The sequence below is a fragment of the Oxyura jamaicensis genome, chromosome 24 (genome assembly GCF_011077185.1).
Source record: "Oxyura jamaicensis isolate SHBP4307 breed ruddy duck chromosome 24, BPBGC_Ojam_1.0, whole genome shotgun sequence".
NCBI classification, from domain to species: Eukaryota; Metazoa; Chordata; class Aves; order Anseriformes; family Anatidae; genus Oxyura; species Oxyura jamaicensis.
In genome coordinates this window covers 5659074-5676421 of record NC_048916.1, presented here as the reverse complement: position 1 = coordinate 5676421, position 17348 = coordinate 5659074, and the positions used below count along the sequence as shown (strand labels likewise).

Sequence of the window (17348 nt, the reverse complement as noted above, 5' to 3'; positions counted from 1 at the left end):
GTATTGATTGTCTCTCTCCTGCTTCTATTAGTTCAGACACGGAAAGAGCCTCAGCAGAAAATCACAGACCTAGCAGGAGTTCCAGCTGGCTGAAGAAAATGAAGTGCCGGCTCTCTCCCAGGAATAAGTAAACTTGGAGTTTGTCAGGACTGGGTAGATGCATCTGTTCACCTCTGGCTTGTGGTTTTCACCTCTGCAGGCACCAGCAGGCCTGACATGAATGTCACGTCCATCAGTAAATGTCACCCAGCTAGACGAGCCCAGAAATCTAAGTAAAGCTGGCACAAACTGCGCCAAAGAGAGATCATTTCGGAGTCACTCGCTCCTTGCTCTGAGGCTCAGGATGGAGTCGCAGGGCACAGAGCCTCAGCTCACATCACCCTGTGTCAGGGCAGCCGCTGTGCTGCTGTAAGGCAGCGTGCTGGGGGGCTGCAGAGCAGGTGGGGTTGACCCCGTTCCTGGTGGCTTCGATGATGGCCATCGTGGGAGCATTGCTGTGCCTGCTCAGGGTGGACCCATTCATCTGGAACCTGCTGTAGTTGGTGTGTCCAGGCTTAGGGAAGCCAGCAGACAAAATAAGTCACATGTACTACGAAAGCAGTAGTGACAGAACAGCTCTCGGTGCTCTTTGCCTCAGTCCCATCACACGCTGGCGCTGAGCACTGCCTGCAGAAGGGGTTCGGTGCCAGCTCAATGCGTTGCAAGAGACAAGTGGCGAGGCACGCCAAGGAGCTGCTGCCACCAGCACCAACTGGAGGATCTGCACACAATAGTCTGGAGAGGAAAGGCTGAACTTCTGCAGATTTGCCTTTTTTTAAATTTATTTATTCCCATCTGGAAAAAAAAAAAAAAAAAAAAAAAAAAGAGAGAGAGAGAGAAAGAGAATGTGCCTTTGTGCCTTCTTTTCTTTAGTGGGAAAAGAGGAAAGAAATGGTGGAAGGAAATTAAATGAAGTAAAATTTCCCGAGTCAGGACTGTTTTGGCCACAACAAACAGCTCCCGGACTCTGTCCCACCTTCTCCCTAACCCGTTCTGTAAGGTAACTCAGACTCTAATGGGATCAGCTGATAACCTGTCAGAAAAATCAAACCATTTGCAGAGTGAGTATAGGAAATTAATTAAGGGAAGGCTCATGGACTACTGTAGGTGTAAGTTTGTGGATTGGTAAAATGCAAAAATTCATCCAGGGACGGTGACATTAACCATGCAAGAACTAATTTTGTTGATGAAAGCCAATGTGATGAACCAGTGCAAGTGGAGTTAGAATTTATTTGTCTGCTGCATTTTGCAAACATTAGGTAATGAATTATTCAGGAGGCAGAGGGATCGCTTCCGATTTGGCAATAGAATTGCACTGGCAACATTCACGAGGTGGGAAAGAGAGGTCAAACGGCTTGCCCAGTTCCACAAAATAAAGCAACAGTAAGACATGGGGCTAGAGCTGATATTTGTGCTAAAGAAGATGCAATGTGGTGAGATGGGGTGGCTGAGCGATGAGCATGTGAGTCGGACAAGCCCTTACCTGTTAGGGGGTTCACAGATATCAGAGGTACAAGGCTGGGGACGGAGAGCAGCAGCTGATGCATCTCCTGCAGGCTGCCAGCAGCAGCACAGCAGGAAACTCTTCCCCAAAGAGGCTGCAACTTAAATAGTGTTTTAAGCATTCACATTCGGCATTGCTATAACACGGTCAATACTGAACTGCTTTTATAAGAAAGTTTCCTATTTCTCACAGAAAGTTTAAATGCATAGAAAGGGGGATGAGTCATTCATATCAATAAATAATGTCTTTGACAAGGGGATTCAGATCAAAGGCAGCTAGAGATGGCAACAACACCAAGCAATTAAAACACACGCGAGATTGTGAGCATTGTGCTCACAACTAGAAAGCAGTGGAGAGAATCAGGCGAACTATAATCGGTAAATACTCGTTGCAGAGTCCAATTAGCATCTCAGTGTCCAATTACATGCTCATTGAAGCTAACATGGGTGACATCAACAGAATATTTCTTTTTGTTTTTTTTTTTGCCTTGTAAAAAACATCTTTTTGGAAAAAGGATGCAAACTTCCCCCAAAAAACAATCAGTTCTGACATCAGCAGGATCCCGGGCTCCAGCAAGGAAGCAAAGCCGCCGGAGAGCATCAGGACCGTGGCACCAACTGCAGGAATGTGGGCCTGAGAGAGGGAATCCTGCTCGTGCATCCCCATCTCCTCAGCACAATACCCTGCAAAATATTGGCAGGGTGGGCTCTGCAGATAAATCTGCTCTCCTGGATCCTGCCCTCCATTGCCCTGAGCTGGGGGCAGCTGGACAGAAATGTAATTTTAATGCATATACTAATTTCTAGGCACCGCCCAAGGAGTTCACTTTGAAAATGTCTCTAAGGACAGAAAGGAGATAAAAATGGGTTTTCTCCTGATGGTTGCTCAGCTAAAACTAGCAACCTGCCATGCTGCAGGAGCCAGCTCTGTCACCTCTGTGCCCGCGTGATGACCGAGCTGCCCACGACCACCTCGCCGCAGCCCCCACGCAGAGCGGCCCGCAGCTCCTTCCTCTGCCTGGGGAAGGGTCAGAGGCACGCACATTTCACTCCCATGAGAGCTGTAAATACAAACACTCTTCTAATACCTGCCTACCCTGTCATTAGTCATTATCATTACGAGCAATTTAAAGCAATATTTACCCTATTGACAGAAGTTATTTTGAACCTGCTTGCTGAGAATTGGTTTTACGGGGATCCTTGTTCTTTGGCAATGAGTAGATTGATTATAGTTATTACTTTAATAGTTATAAAGAAGAATTTTATAACAAACAGTGTGTCTGAGACCCATGCTGACTTGCCTTGTGCTTTCACACACAGTCATTAGAAGCATTTAGCCCCCAGAGCTGTGTTACAGAAAGCACCGTGTTCTCTAAATTGCCGGAGTCTACCTGTGGTCTCCATCCACCACACACTGCCACTTACCCTGCGGCAGGGAAGAGAACTGGGCAGCAAAGAGATGCCAGTCCATTTGCTCAGGTAATAGCAGAAGATGGCTAGAGGATCTCTTGCGCTCAGCATCATGAAAGTGATTTCATGATGCACATCACTTGCACACCAGGCGGCTTTCATTTATCGCTTTGAAACAGCTTGTTTAACACGAGCACCGCACACGACATTTCCAGAATCCCCAGGTCTCAGCCACCCTCATGCTCTTGGTGTGGCTGCAACTTTTCAATTAACTTCTGCGTCCTGGTGGACTTCATCCTATGCCCCTGGAGTGACAAGAGACGCTGCCCATGTGTGCTGGAGGGCACCAAAGCCTGATTCCCTGCCTCGCCACAGCCACCATACCACTAAATGCAAATCTTTTGGATTCCTCTGTTCATCAGCAGCAAAGGAAAGTCAAAAAACTAACTCAAAATATGTTCAATTTGGAAATAAGTGTTTCATTTTTCAGAGCTTTTTTTTAAATACAACCAAAATTAACTTTGAAATGAAACACCATTTCAAAATTTTAAAAGGAGTGATTCATTTTGTAAAAGATGAAACAAAGTGCTTTTATTTTATGCTTCATTATGAACAAAAATAGATGAAATTCACTTGCATTTTCAAAATGTTTCAACAAATTCATATTCCAGTCTTCAGTCAAGGAGAGATTTGACTTCAGTTTTCCACCAGTTCACATCTTGGTCTCTGTGCCTCAATTCTGGATAAAACATGGATAATTTTCCTATCTCTATCTCATCTACATGGGTTATAGGTTTCAGAGCTGGGACTGTCTCTGCTTTTTGCCCGGGAAGGATGGGGATGTCTCTCTCTGAGCTCAAGACTGCTAAGCACAATTGCAATATGTCAATAAAACAATAAATAACATGTACTTGGCATTGATTCCAAGGCACCTGGCTTATGTTATAAGTGTATAGGTGGGTAAGACCAATATATTCATATTTTTTTCTGATTTAGTGAGGAATTTTCTGATATTCTATCATTGCAACCCAAGTGTGAACTCCTGCCCACTTGTCTGCAGCAGGGTTTGTCTTGGCATGCTATTAACAAAAATGGTCTTCCAGGCTTTTTAATTGACTCTTGGTGCTCCTTCCCTGCAGTCATTGTTCTCCAGACCTGCCTGCAATTTTGGTCTGAAAAATAATGGAATTGCATGCAGCTGAAATTAGGAAAGAAAATATCTACCCATCTGGGGCTCTATGTATTTTTCACACCTGAAAATACTTGGTAAATGGCAGTAAGCAAATGCAAAGGACACAGAAGCTAAGAGGGAGCCCGTGTAATTGAGGGGCAGTATAATGGGAAGAGGCTGAATAATAACATCCATTAATAACAAGACTTGTAATTAGAGGTCACTCAGAGAAAGGCTCGCTGTGTTCCGCCGACCGGCTTCAAGGCATGCAGAAAAACAGCCCTGGAGGTTTACCACAGGGTAATGTGAGCCGTGAACACCTTGTTTACCCAAAACACCGTGGCCAAGTTCACAGCGCCTGCTGCCACGCTGCCATTCATTACAGGAGGCTTCAGATACGACACCGAGGGATCTGTCCAGCAGGGAGGGATACAGGGGTCTCTGCAGCACCCAGATTTGCCTTCGGGGATGAGAATAGACCTGCTGAGCCCCTGTGGAGCAGGATCAGGCTGTTCTCTGTCCATGGCTGGAGCATTGCAGCTGTGTCCCCATGCTCCTGGTGCAGCACCCGAGGGCTCAGCGGGGAGCCCCAGTGCTCCTCCTCGCCCCGTCTGCTGCGATGCTTCAGGTGCTGCTCCTCCCCGGGCAGCTGTGCCCAGCTGCTGAAGGGGAAGGAGCGGGCTTCGGCAGCTGTGTGACACTGCTAGAAAAGAAATCTTTCATCCTAAATAATCATCCCTTGCCTTTTTGGCTAGAGAGAACAGAATCGATGATCACAACATGGTTGAGGCTGGAAGAGTGCTATTCATGTGCAGATGCGGAGGTCACTCGTATCCCAAATGAGACATTAAAGCTTTCTGAACAGCAACCCAATGCACAGCTAAACCTCTTAAGAGGAGATAGCTGACACAATCCATCCTCTTCCAGAGGCCCGAGAAGAATACGCATCAGTATTCTTTTCTGCAAATCAATAACACTTCAATAAAGGGATTATCAGAAAAACAATATCATATTTTCTAGAAAGCTCATTATAAAGCACAAACAGCTTGGTAATGTATTTAAATTGTTCATTTCTGAGCATTGCCTTGGGATTGTAATAGATTTTTATTTTTTTTTTCCCAGAACAGAATCAGATTAGGATGATTAGTTGTTTTTCCCACAATAGCCAAGCAGCAGGGCAAGGGAATCACTGCAGCTTTGCCAGTCCCTGAGCTCAGACTGGGGTTTGGGGAAAGGAAACCTTTCTTTCCTTTCTATCGTATCCTACTGGTGAACTGGTTGGAAATAGAGGTCATCAGCAAGTCCTCCTTACCTGCCCACAGGCAAAGGGACTGCTCTACCCAAGGCAGTGTCCCCCGAGGTTCCCTGCAGAGAACAGAGGTGAGCAGGGGACAAGGGGAGCCAGAGAATTCAGCGTCTACGTGTGTCTGCAGAAATTAAGCCCTTCACACCCTTCCTGAGGACTTTGCTGCATGGATCCCTTTCTCATCACTAATAAAAGAACTGATCGGCCTCTCCTGCTGAGCTCAGAACAGGAAGATGATATTTTAGTGATTGCTATTTCAAGTTGTTTTTTTTTTTTTTTTCAGAGCCATTACAAAACATACAACCAGCACAGCCAAATCTTATCGTAGGGTGAACTCACCACCCTGAAATCAAATTCTCATGGAAATGAAATGGCTGACCCAAAATCTCCTGAGCACTGGATGAGCTTGCATGATAAACAACTTGTAATGGCTCTGCTGGCACCACTGCCTCTGCTAAATGTCATTGCTTCTCTAAATACCTTCCGGGAGATGTCTGCTTTATCTGTATGCTGTATTTTCCCCTTTTCATTATCAGTGTCTGCAAAGCTGCCATCCTGGAAGCCATTGTCCAGGGACTGCAGAGAGCTCCAGACTCATTTCCCTCTCTGGTCACATTAGCTATTCCTCAATATCCACATGGAATTTTAGCTCGGGACAGTTTTAAAGCGAGCTGCCTGTCGTGATGGAGGCTGGACACATCCTCATGGCGATGCATCTGCTGGTCCCTGCTGCCCAGTCACCTGCCAGCCCTTGTGGGGCAATACAAGCCACCAGCACCCTCGCCCTGCTTCCCTTTGGGGACCACTTTTCACTTTCTTTGAGTCAACAGGATGTTTGCACTATCCTCGTGCTTTTATTACACAAGCCTGTGTTTGGGCTGCTGAAAATAATTTGCATCAGGTTAGAAAAATAAGTAATGCCAGACTGGTGTTAACCCCACGAGCAGCACCGAGCAGATAACCCAGCCCAGCGGTCGATTCCCCATCACACAGCAAACCCTGCATTGTTCTCTCTGAATGTCACTGAAGTCTGTAAAATAGGTCTAAATACAATTAGGAGGCACTGAAAGTGAAATGATTGGGGCATTTGCATCCAGCTGTTAGCCTGAAGCACGGACTGCTGTGCGCAGAGCTCAAGGGTTCAAGTGTTGGCCAAAATAGCAGTAACACAGAGCTTCACCGGGTTTCACTTTGTTTTTGATGGCTTTCCACGGCTTGAAATTGTAGCTCATTACATTAATTGTGCTTTCCTGGTTTCTTTGATGGGGTGCATGGGTGGTGGGAAATGACTTACGGAATAAAAAGCGGCGTTGGAGCACATCATATTTCAGCTTGTACTCCCCATGGAAAAACGTATGCATTTCCTGAGAGTTTCTGTTGTTTAATTACTCAGGATCCATCTCCGGGATGTAGAAGAAAACTGGCTGCCTGGAGTGGGGAAAAAAAAAAAAAAAAAAAAAAAAAAAAAAAAAGTTAGAAATTCCTGCACACTTGAAAAGGCAGGATCCCGAGGGGATTTGGGGATACTCAGGAAGCTGCTACTGCTGGGGTCCACGGGCTTCCCACACACCCCCTCCTTACAGCAGCCCCCCAGCCCTGCCCAGCACCATCACAGGTACCCCCCAGCAGCCCTCAGACCCCACAGCAGCACCAAATCCAGCTCTCTACCTCCGTGGGGCTGCCCCCATGCAGGGCAGGCTGCTGGCAGCCCCGACCCACCCCACGCCTTCCCTCAGCGCCAGGTACTGCAGCTGAAATTCCCTCTCCGCGACGCCTCTGTTGTCACTTTGATGTCGCACGTTTACATCGTGTCCTTGTCACAGATAATACAGTTTATTCTGTTGCTTTCTTTGTCACCGTCTCCCTCTCTGTCTCCCCCCCCCCCCCACCCCCCCGCAGTTTTCTCTCTGCTCTCCATTGTGTGGATACAATAGCCCCTCTCTGTTCTCCACAGACTGCATTGTGTTGTAATTGCTCTCCTATCTCTAAGGAAGGGAAAATTCGCTCTGATTTGATCACCTTATTTTTCTCCGTATAAATGATAAATTCCTCCATTAATCCGTCTGTTTTCAGTGGCGTATCTGGGTATAGCATGCATAAAACTCCTTACATAACAGCATGTCAAATTACAAATTTCCCTGTAACCCATTCTCTTCAATGCTTTCACTGTTAACACACCGACTTCCCTTATCTCCTTAAACTAATTCTGGTGCTGAGCCTTCAGGACTTCTTCCAGAGCAGTTTTCCCAGCTGGAAACAGGAGCAGAAGGTGCAGTGGCTGAGCAGGACATCCCCTCCTGGGCTCCTTGGGGAAACCCTGACCTGAATTCAGGTCAGAGTGGAGGGGGAATTTTCCAAAATACTTCCTGGGAATGCGAATTCTCAGCCGAGGAGAAGGGGAGGACCCGAGTGCCCGCAGCACCTGCCAGGTTTGGGGCTGCACTCCCTGAGGCAGGGTGGGCACACGCCGAGGAGCAGCTCCCAGCATCTCATCCCACTCCGTTGCTTTGTGGAGGATTATTCAACGTTTCCCCAGCTACAACCAGTCACAGCAATTTCCGTAATAACAATATTTTTGCAGCAGAAATTGTATTACAATGGAATCGCTGTTGTTAGAGCTGTTATTATCCCACGATCACTGCCGTGATAAAGCTGCGCTCATTACACCCGCAGTAAACTCAGGCTGGGGAGAATTTAGCATAAGAAGCCAAGACTAAATCTGCCCTTTGGGGACTGGAAATCCAGGTTCTTTCATGCCACTTCTTCTTTCTGTTAGCACGTGGAAAGGAACCGCCCTTGGGGATTGTTACCTCCTAGATGGTACCAAAACCTCACAGAGCTCATGCAGCTGAGTGGAAGAAATGTGATGATATCACGTAGCTGAGCATCCTGCCTCTGTAGGACAGGTCTCAGGAAAGGGCAAAGACGGGGTAAGACAGCCCAGAGCCCAGCATCTCACCTCCTTTACTGCCTGCCTCCCAGGTGATACCTTTGTGTTTGCCAGCTGAAGGGATACTTGATCAATCAAGATGATTACACCTTAATCCCTTCTCTTTCCACTAATTCACCTAGCTGCATTTCATCCCCACAGAAGCAGACCTTGAGGAGGACAAGGATGGTTCAGACACCACAAAAGCCCTTGCCAAGGGACATTTTGGGACCTTGAGCACCCACAGGCATTGCAGCCCCCTCTGCTCCAGCACCCCCTGCCCACACAGCTACCAGGGCAGTGCAATTTCAGCATTACAGATAAAACACTCTCCAATTTTACAAGCGTAGAAAGTATTTTATCAGCACGTACTCTTTTTTACTAGCCCAGCATAAAAACTATCAAACTGTATAAATAAACCTGGGGAATTATCTCCTCTCTCAGCCAGGACCCTCACTGGGCCCTGAATGGATTCATTTAAAATGGGTTATAAACTTCTGATAAAGGATATTTCAGCTCCAAATTGAGTATTTAATGGTGCTTTCGCTGCAGAGCTCCCCATCTGCAGGGCAAGGCCCAGTTCTCAGCGGGCTGATTCCACCCGAGGGGGCTGGGAAGTGCCCCCCACCCCACCCCACATCACAGCAAGGTCCTGGGCAGCCTCTCCTGCTCCTCACCCGCACACTGCTGGGGCTGTCGGATGATTAAGTGTGAGGTGCCTGGGAGCTAGACTAAAATCACATTTGCAAATTGCCGGGGAGGGCTGGGAGATGCTGCTGAACCGTGTTGCCCTGGGGAGCACAGCCCTGATAGCAGCGTGGTGCTGGGGCAGCGTCCAGGCTGCCTCTGGCCTGGGACCTCCGCAGGCAGATGGCACATCTTGTGCTGCTCCTGTGCTGGGCATAAATTCAGTTCCCAGCTTCCCTTTCCCACTTCATTTAAATGCCAGTGCAGAACTGGAACACCAGGAGGAGAGGGCAGAGAGAGGGAGAGGGACACAGAGTGAAAGCAAGCCTCTGCCTGACAAACGAGAGCACAAGGGAGCCTAATAAATAGCAGCACACTTTGGCAAGGGGGGAGCCGGGGGAGCTTTCAAAGCAAGACCAGCATCCAGCGATGCAGGCAGCACAGCTGATCGATGGGATCCTGCCTCTCCAGCTCCCGAGCTATGCACTTGTTTCTTTTATGCAAGAGCTCTATTAAATGCTACAGAGAATTAAAATTGGAGCATGGTCTGAGGCAACACACGGGGAATTAACTGCCTGTGCCTGAATTCCCAATTCATTTAACAGGAAGATGGTCAGAGAGGGAGAAACAACAAACCCTGGGCTGCTTGGAAAGATGGAGCCCTGAGCTGTGGGCCACGCTTCCAACCTGCTGCTCTCTGCTGCAGCCCTGACCACGGGGATGCAAAAGACCTCTGAATTTTGTTCCTTCAGGCCCTGCCACTGCTCAGCAGGATGCAAACAACCACCAACTCCGACACGGCACTGGGGGAAATGAAAATTGTTCTGACAATATTGCAGTAGTGCAGGTTCAGAGGGGCTGGTGCACATGCAGAAGCTTCTGCCCTTTGCTTCCCAGTATTTCTCTGACCTATGCAAAGCAGCTGTTCTGCTGTTCAGCATCTAAAAAACTCTGGCACTGCTCACATGCTTATGGGAAACCTGAGAAAAACTTCTACATTTCCTGCTGGACACAGTTTTAGTCCAGGGGGAATGTTTATGGCCAAGTTATTCTGGCTGGAACTAAAGATAACAAGAGAAAACCTGACAGCCCATTAAATCCAGAAGAAGTGCTGGGTGGGACTGAAACTCTGAAGTGCCTGCAGCAGTAAAAGTAGGAGGTAATCTCCAACTGGGGCCAAAACAGCAGTTTTTGCTATAAAAAAGCTCGAGGAAAAAGGCTGGATTTCCCTCCGACTGGCGGTCTGTTATTTTTTGTGGCACTGTGGGCAGAGGTAACAGCTCACAGGCATGTGAAATGACAGTCCCCACAATTAGTAAATAAAGAACATTGATAAGCTCTGGCAGATACCAGGGTAGCAAAGTTTTCCAGGTGATCATTGTGTCTAACATTAACTTGACTGAGAAGGAATGGGTATGACACGTTTGGACCAGAGCTAGATGCACCCCCTATTTCGGGCCTAGGCACCACATGGGACAGGGATGGTCCAGGCACTGTGAGTCCAGCTCTATGTGAAGGCATCCAAATGATCCTTTTGTGGCCTCGCAGACGTCCTCAAGGGCCTGATTTAAAGCCCAGTGCAGTCACTGAGAATGAATGTTCTTATCCCATGTCAGGTTCTCCCCCTGCCTTCTGCTCCCCACCAGTCACTCACCTCTCCCAGACTGAACAGCGCAAACAGATGTAACCCTCACATGTAGAACAGCCTCTAATTTATTGGCCATGTTCTCCCAAATGATTAAACCTGCCAAATAGCTCAGCATCCACAGCTGCCTTTAGATTTTCCAGCAAATTCAGTTGACACTTAGGTATGGAAATTAAATCCCTAAATTTTCCAGGGTATGCTGCTTCCACCGCTACTACATCATCCCTAAAGCCTGACTTCCTTTAAAAAGGCTGGCTACCTGCACTGAAAAGCATCCCCAGTGATTTGTCGGGCTGGTTTTCTGTTTACCCACCACCATCCCTACCTGTCTTGCATTTTGCTGCAGTAGCACGTGGGAGTCAAAGCTTGTAGTCACATCTGCTCCTTCTTTCAACAATAGAAAAAGATGAAATAATCATAATAACTATTACCTATATGCTCAGATATTGCAGTAGAGAGTAACAAAAGAAAGTCTATAAACAAGTCAATCTAGGGGTTTTCATCTTCAGAGTTCCTCGAGTGCCTTGATACAAATTCTCTTTCCTTCAGTATTAGCAGCGTGTAGGTTTTTGTCTCAGATCCTTGCTTCTTGTACTTTACACTGATTTTAATCACTCTGCTGCATGGAGAAGCTGAACAGCCTCCCTGTGAAAACAAAGGTGCCACAATTCCCTGTAATCTTCAGAGAGGTTTTTGTTTGCATGTGAGCAGCCGTTATCAAGGAGGGAGCCTGGGGTGAGGTTAGTGAGTGCTGCCTCCGTGTTGACTGCCTCTGCCTTGAAGAGCAAATTTCTCAAAAGCCAGGAGAGCCTCACCAGAGGCTGCCACGGCTGTCAGGCATAGAGCCCCCAGAACTCAGACTGCAGAAAGAAACAAAAACAGGTCAACTGTTTTTTAAAAAAATCACATTAAGTTCTACAGCTCAGTATTTCCCTCAGTTTGGACATGAAATGAGTGGCAACGCGTTTTTCAATGAACTGCAATCATTACCCACACTAGTTCATTAATTCTTCAATTTCCAGTCTCAGTAAAGTCTCTGGGATCTCTAGGAAAATAATTGACCCTTTGGAGGTCCTTGAGCAAACACTTTTAAGGACAGAAGATGCCAAAAGCGATGGATGGCTCCAGGTGCATCAGAGCAGTAGGGTGCCAAGCTCTCAGCCCTCTTCCCCATCCTCCCTTAGGCAGAGCTTGGAGGCTTTTCCTGGAGGAGAGAGCTCATCCCTACTGCTCAGAGCTGTATGCCTTGGGTCAGGATCGTTTTGGTGGTTTCCTTCCCCAGCACCCCCACACATCCTGTATCAACATTACCATCACTCTGCACATGTGGCCATATACCCCTCCGTTGTGCCAAGCAGCAGAGAAGCAGCCTCCCCAAGCCGATTGCTCTCTCAGACCTACCAGGAGGTTAAAATCTCCTGGTTCCAGCTCTCCAGAGCAGTTTCCCAGTCCCACTTGCAGCCCTGTCCAGCTAAACACCACAAAGCTGCGGCTGGCCGCGCACACGCAGGCTTGTGCCGCCTTGCCAGGAAAGGTGTTTGGTGACACCGTGGCCTTGACACGAGAGTGATGTTTTTCTTGAACTCCTATCGAGTTCCTCTGATGCACACAGTATCAAATGTGTTTGTGTTACTCCTGGGAACCATTATCGAAAAAAAACATATGCTAATGAGTGTTGTTGGTGCAGCAGTGTTTAAAATGCATGTTTTTTTTTTTCCTTTTGGTCAAAAGGTTCTTTTATCTGCCAGATTTTCAGATGCTCTTTGCTCATACTGGAAGACTTAACAAGATTTGAAATTTTATTGGCAGCCCTTCTCGATGGGCTGCAACCACCCCATTAAGATGCAGCCAGCATGCTTCAAAGGAACTTGTAAGCGATCTGCTCCGCTCCCTCCAAGGCTTGCCTGGGAGCAGCTGCCCGTGCCATACAAAGTAGGGGAGAGAAGCTACCAAATTTCAAAAGCAGGCTATGGAGGTTTTCCCTTTTTTATAAATTCTAAAATGTTGCTTTATAATGGCTGGATCTAAACCACGTTGAATTCAAATTCCCACTGGCCTGAGGAGCATCTCCATCACTCCCAAGCTCTGTCACCTTTCACAGCAGTCAGGCTTCAAACAAACCATGAGCAGCAAACCCAGGGGCACCCAGACCCAGCCAGGCTTCCCAGCTGCTCCATCCCATCCCATCCCATCCCATCCCTTGTGCTCTGCCCCACCAGGGAAGCCAAACTTCAGGAGCTGCTCAGCTGGAAGAGCTTGCTTGAAACCCAACAGGGTTCGCAGCTCAGAATTAATGTTTTGGAACACAATATTATTGGGCTGATTTTAAATAGATGTTTCCCTTCTCATTGGTAATAAAGTGAGCGGTGCTAAGAAAGCCAGAGGAAATGATATAAGCCCAGCCTGCTTATTGCTTTGGAAGCATCTTTAAATATTTCCCTCCCACAGTCAGTGCTGGAATGTGAGGAGCAAATGACAGGCAGAAGAGAGCAGATGAATATCTATTTATGCAGGAAAATGAAATGTATGAATAGTTATTTTGAGGACAAATGTATTTTGACAGGTATCTAATTTCATTCTGTTCATAAAATGCACATGTACTTCCTTGCATGCTGGAGTTGATGGGCTTTTTGTTTGTTTTGTGGCTTTTATTTTTTATTCTTATTAGGGCTTTTTTAGTTTTTGTTTGTGTTTTTTGTTTAGTTTTGTTTTTCTTTTTTTTTTTTTAGTTTGCAATCTTTCTCTATGGGTAGGAAAAATAGAAAAAGTACATTTGTCAAGCATCACAAAGTGATTTAATGTCATCACAAATGTGTTTAAAAAAAAAAAAAAATAAATCAAATATACCCAGACACTATTTATCCAGCACAAAACCCCAAATTAACAAGGAGGTGCAATAAGGCACAAACATGCAGAAAGGACCCTGGCAATGCACAAAAGCCCGCCGGTCTCCCACCAGCTTTGCACGCCAAGCAAGAAAGCTGAGACATGAGTTTGTTGCAGAGTTTTCCCAGAGCAGCCTCAGCTCCGGTGCCGACCCGATGGGGCCTGGGGCCCCTTCCCTGTTTTCTCTCCCCTGGCCTCCTGGGTGCACCGCCTGACATTTTCACTCTCACACACATCACGGCACATTGCTAATACAAATAATTCCATAATGCAAATAACAGGGGTGGCTGAGCTACTGTTATAATCATGTTCCTTATTACAGTGCTTAAACAGAACGAATGGTTTGACTGCAGGAAATGTTTTCTGTGCCTGCTTTCCTCTGAGACTTCTCCTCCAAAGAAATAACCCCCACGGGCACAACCCCACCTCTGTTTAGGGGACAACAGACTGTTTCTCATTGCCAACAAGTTACAGTGTCCAAAGAACACCCACCAAGAGCAGAAGGGATGCTTGCCTTCACTAACAACTGGTGAATGCAGCCGGCTGCTTTCTTCTCCCCCTGGGGAAGAAGGAGAGGAGGAAGGGACAGTCACCACACTGATCGACTTAGGAGAAGAGTATTGTAGATAGTAGATAAATACCAAAGCAGAGAAGCACAACCAACCTGCTTCTTTTCTCTCCAGCTTGCTTGCTGTCAGAGTCAAGCCATTCACTGAATGCTTCAAATTTTATTCCTCTGGTATCGAGAGCTGATCATCTCGACCCAAGCTACACAAATGCCTCAGACCGGATTTCAATCTCTGCTTAATACATCTCTTAGCAGTGGTTATTCCACGGGTAACGCATGAGAATTTCATGGCTTTTTAAGCAGGACAAGGTAGCCTGGATGGATTTACTGCCAGTGAAATACCGGCATTAGGAAACTCAATCCAGCGAGCGAGGCTGTGCGCTGCTGGTCTGCAACCCTGTGGAAGAGTGATCACCCAGGAAAGAGGTTTTGCTCAAAGTTAATAAAAAATGATTGCAGTAAAAGTTAATGACAAGATATCTGCCAGAAGGAAAAATAAATGAATAAATAAATAATAAAAAAGTCTGGGGAAGCAGTGGAGAACTCTGGTTTGGGGAAGGAAACACCGAACCCCCCCCTACCCCAGCAGCGCTTCAAAGGAGAGCCAGAACTTGCTATGCATCAGCCAACAGTGAGCTCAGGAACCCGGGCACCATCACTGTTGGCTTTTCCATCCTGAGTCCTTGGATGGAGGAAGGAGGCACGGGAGATGAAGCACCTGCCTATACATAGGGCCTGGCTGGGCTGGAAGCAGCTGCGTCTACACCAGGAGGTGCTCAGCCACACAGCTCCTCTTCACATGTGGGACACGGGGCACGAACCTCACCACTTCTGCTGAGTAAATGAGCAGTTTTTGCTCATCTCCCAGCCTGATGCTGTGCCTGTCTGGCTCCCCTCAGTCCTCAGGGTCGGGTCCCAAGCCCCCCTGCACATTGCTGTGATTTCCCTGCACCAGGACAGGGCAGCTTGGCCTGGCCAGAGCAGAGGCTGGGACCGAGGGGGGGAGGGTGTTGCAGGAGAATGGGGTTGCTTGGAAACTTCAACACCTGCAGCACACTTAATTGGGATGCTCGGAGCCTCCTAATGATGAGGTTGTGCTTGGAAGGGCTTCTGCCTGGCAGGCAGCAGTGGTGCCATGGTCCTGTCCAAGCAGCAGCTCTGCCCCAGCAGTGTGGGGCTTCCTAGGTGGTGGGGAAGCTTCACAGGGACCAGCACAGCCCTGACAGATGGTTTGGGCTCTGCAGGAGCTAAACACCACTGCCCTGTGGCCAGGCAGCAGCCACAGCTGGGCAGCACTGCCTCCTGCTCAGTCCTAAAGCTGCAGGTCCCCTTCAGACTCCTTGTTCTCCCTGGAGGGCAATTACTGCTCTCACCTGCAGTGCTGAGCTCCCACAAGGAGCTTTGAAGCTCACAGACCTTGTTCTGCTTTGCTACTGTAAGCCTCAGCAGCTGGTCTGCCAGGTTAAGCCAGCCCCGACAGCCAGCGCTGTGCTCCTCACCGCTGAGGTTCAGCATGTTCTGGGGTCCCGGAGAGCCTGTGGCTGGAGGACGCACGTCCTCCTTGCAGGATGCTATCAGCAGGTCTGCGCCACTGACAGAAACATGCTTATTTCACCCACATAGCCACGAAACGCTCCAGATGGACAATCAGTCACTCCTACTCCTCAGGAACGATCCAGATTACTCTCCCCTTCTGGGTTTAATGCTTAATCCCAAACATTTATCATATTCCACTCCAAGCCTCCTACTTCTGCGCCTGTTCATTCTTCCCAAAAGCTGCTTTTTCTTTAAAATCATCCTACAATTCTCTTCTGTAGTAGCGTCTCCAGCTGGTACCTTCTGTTACGTTACCCTGCGCCTTGTGCATTCCCCTAAGTAAAAGCCTCAGACCTCTGGGGCAAGAACTCTCCCCCTCCTGGTGCAGGGAAAAGGATAATTATGACATCCTCTGCATCACAGCGTGCCTTGAGCTGCATCTGGCAGGTAGCACACTTCAAAGAGATGCAAAGGAGATTTGGCTGTTCCTGGCCTTAAGGGAACCATCGCTTGGAGCTGACTTAGCAGCCCTCCTCCGCCCAGCCACGCCTGCAGGGAGCAGAAGGGAGATCTGCTGGGGCAGCTGCCCAGGGAGACCTCACTTGGATCTCATGCCCACCCCCAGTTTTCCATTATTTTCCTTGCCTTCATTTGCTTTTGGGGCCATTTCTGCTCGAGAAGCGACAAGAATTGGATACGAGTGAGACTGAGGGATGTGTATTGCTGGCAGATGCAATCCCTCTGACCCTGCAGGAACAGCTCCAGTCTCAGGCAAGGGCACGTTTCCCTCTCCCTCACCAGGAATAGCAACACAGAACAAATTTGCTGCTTTGTTTACAGGACAGCACAGCCCTGTGTAGCTACCGCTGGATGGCCTCACACAAGTTTTATTGCTGTCCTTTAACGCGAAGGCTTCCAGTCTGAAAAGCACAGAAACCCAGCCCTCCCGAAAGGCAATAGCTGCAGAAAATAACCTCTGTTGGCAATATGAGCTGCAGAAGTGACCCCACAGGACACTGGAGGGGATTTGGGGCTCTCAGCCCGGGGCAGCCCTGCTGAGGAGCAGCAGCAGCAGCATTTCTGATGGATTTTCAGTGCAGCCCGTATCAGAAGAAGGGTCCGTGCTCCTCCGGCAGTTGCCATGGTTACAGCACGACGTCGCATAGCAACGAGCCGAGCATCACCGCGGCATCTCTGCCTCTCCAAATCCCTTCCCTTGTGTGTTCACCCAGATGAGTTAGATTTATTCTCAGCCCCAATATAAACACGCGGCAGGGAACATCTACCTATTGATCGCGCAGCCAGACCATCTCCGTGAGCAGTGTGGAGGAACGAGGTGCTCCAGGCACCAGGGAAAGCACCGGGGCTGCCTGGTGCCGCTGCCTGGCAGGGCACACGGAGCTGGCACAGCCTCAGGACAATTTCATGGGGATGGCCACGCTTCCGCAAATACAGATTGGAGAGCCTGTGTGCAATGCTGGGCTGGAACAGAGCCGTGCCCCAGCTGAAGCACCACATTTATACCTCTGAATAAAAACCCAGGAGTCAGTTCTTGTTGTGTTAGGAGTGGCCTCAGCACTGGAGCCATGGGGCTGCAGCCTGTGCAGAGTCGGGGAGCATTTCCTAGTGCAGGAAATTGTTCCTTAGGCCTTTCAGAGCCTTTCAGCA

General features: G+C 48.2%; 1 long non-coding RNA gene across 1 annotated transcript; it reads right to left on the bottom strand.

The window, feature by feature from the left end:
* Positions 1-5570: 5570 nt before the first annotated feature.
* On the bottom strand, positions 5571-8378 carry LOC118178035. The gene is made up of 3 exons (XR_004756013.1): positions 8240-8378; positions 7449-7679; positions 5571-6857 (listed from the first exon to the last, which is right to left on the bottom strand). It is a non-coding gene; the product is annotated as an uncharacterized LOC118178035 (long non-coding RNA).
* Positions 8379-17348: the final 8970 nt, after the last annotated feature.